This window comes from Aplysia californica, unplaced genomic scaffold (genome assembly GCF_000002075.1).
Source record: "Aplysia californica isolate F4 #8 unplaced genomic scaffold, AplCal3.0 scaffold00049, whole genome shotgun sequence".
NCBI classification, from domain to species: Eukaryota; Metazoa; Mollusca; class Gastropoda; order Aplysiida; family Aplysiidae; genus Aplysia; species Aplysia californica.
In genome coordinates, this window is record NW_004797319.1 from 487,426 (window position 1) to 490,122 (window position 2,697).

Genomic DNA, 2,697 nt, shown 5'->3' on the forward strand with positions numbered 1-2,697 from the left:
AGAGAGTTGAGCAGAGTAAGTCTGATTCCCTGTAAGGACTTCTCTGTTGACATCCATCCATTGGCGCTCATATATGACCTTATGTAGTTTCGAGCGCCGTAAAACCTCTATTAAAACTAAACTAGAACACACACAAACACAAGCACACACACATACACACATATACATGATACATTCACATTGTCATACACATTGACACACACAACAAAACCAAGCAAAACAAAGCAAAAATACCCCCATCACAAAAAAAAGAGATGAGATGAGTGTTACACTCTCAAAGAATCTTCCAAACATAATAATATTTTAAACTTTTGAAAGTATTTACAATATATTGCAGTTTGGTGTTTTTTCCGACCGCAACTTGAATTCTCGATTTTCTAAATTATCCGCGAATTCAAATCGTTTGAGTAATCTGAAAAAGGGCACTACTGCCGTAGATCCCAAATACTGTCTAGCACATACAATGCAAAATCCTCCGGATGCGGAAGTCTCTTCGTTATGTACAAATTTTGCTATATATGAGTTAAAATACAGTGAATGCTTTATAGGCATGTGTAAGAAAACATGCAGGACTTGAAAAGCCATTTGCAATATCATATATTATTATACACGTGTTTCGTTATTCTTTTGGTAAATGCTTTGCAGCGCTTTCAATTGCATAAGGTCAGATGAGCGCATGTGTTTTGTTAGGTTCGCGTTAGACTAACTAAGTATGACATTGGCCGACTGAAATCACGAATTCAAAACGTTGGCAAAAAGAAGTAATGGGCAAACCCCGAAAAAGCAAGAGAACACGCCAAAAAAGTGAATCAAAGAAAAAAAAACCCTAACAAAAACAAAAAACAAAAAGACAAAGAAAAGCAACAACAACAGCAACAGCAACCAAAAACAATTATCAAAAAAATATTTAAAAAACACCAAAAAACAAAACAACTCCGCTGTACAGTACAGTTTAGAGCTTGGTGCCCGGACGCAGATGTGTTGTATAGCATTCTACCTCGCAATGAGAGACTGTCCCAGACGACTATCCATTGTCGAGGGAAAAAATGGTAATCTTAGGCAGGCAGCCCTCTTGGGCAGTGTCTTTACGATATCGAAAAGGAACGAAAATGGAGAAGTGGGAAACGGTTGTCTGTACGCACGCTGATGGTTTATTGCTCGTGTTTGTCTTGGACAGGTGGTTCCACTGTGCTAATAAAAGAGCTCTCAAAATGTATTACCATACTACCCTCACAAAACGACGGCCTTCCCAACGAGTCACTCAAACGACGTCAATGAGAGTTGTTTGTTTATAATTTGTTATTTTTTGGTATATTTTTATGTTATTACCTTTTTGGGGAAGAATATTACAATTCGTCTAAGATTTCGTGTGAACACTTTAGAGTCCCACTGGGAGCTTAATTTAGCTGACTGTGGCATTAGCAATAACATTTTTGTTCTTGCTCTTGTTGGGTTGTTTTTTTTGGTTTGTTCTAGTTCTTTTTTGTCTTGCTGCTGTTGCTGTCGTCGTCGTCGTCGTCGTCGTCGTCGTTGTTGTTGTTGCTGTTGTTTTGTAGTTTTGTAGTTGTTCCATTTCCTGCTGCTATTGCTGTTGCTGTTGTTATGGTTCTTGTCCCTACTGCTGCTGCTACTGTTATTGCTGTTACAGAATGCTGCTCTAGTAGATCAACATCTAGCAAAACAATTTCCAAACCTTTCAATATCTTTCCCAGACCATTGTCTCATGTAATCGATTTCAATCACTCCCTTCAATCTCCTTTCTCAAGACGACAGTGCATGTTTCAGGAACTGTTGATAGGTACGACTTTTTCGGGAAGAGATTGCTGAAACCGGTGAAGACTCAAATTAGCCCTCTTTCCCGACTCATAGTCTCGTTTGTCAGGGGCTCAATTTGCCGCCTGTCCGATGTGAGAGAAATCTCGTAGGTAAGAGAACCAAAAATGATCCCTTTCCCTCACATCCCCCATCCCTTTCTTCGCCCATCCCCTTCTAATCTAATCAGAACCGGTTCCCTAGGGGGTTTATATCTCGGATTTAAATGGGAGGGAGAAGAATTTGTAAATATCACGTGGGTGTCGATGTAGAGAAATGGAGGTGAAAAGAGGGGTTATTGTGGGGGAGGGATAACCTGGAAGAGGAAGGAGGAGATGGAGGTTGGGGGGAGGGGGTTATTGTAAAGAGTTAGATGAGAAAAGAGGGGTTATCGTGGGGGAAGGACTACAGGCAAGAGGAAGGTGGGGGTGGGGATGGGAGGATAGGGTGTCGTTGAAGAGAAATAAAGAAGAAAAGGGGATACGGTGACGTGTGGAAGGGGGGGGGGTAGCCGGGAAGAGGAAAGGTGGGGCGGAGTGAAGTGGGTTTCGATGTAGAAACAATTTAATAGAGAAAAAAAAGATGGGTTATGTTGGGGTCAGGGGTGATTGGGGAGAGGAGGGTGTGGGAGTGGGAGTCGGAGTCGTTGAAGAGAAATAAAGAAGAAGGGGGTGGGGGGTGGGGTGGTGACTGTAGCATGTTAAGGTTGTTGCTTACTGTAATAGAAAAAGATTAGTGTGAGGGTCTTTGTCCTACCGGCACGTGCCGTTGCTAAGGACCACAAACGACAGGTTGTAGTAGGTAAGAAAGTGTGAAATGGATAGATAGAAAGATAGATAGATAGATAGATAGATAGATAGATAGATAGATAGATAGATAGATAGA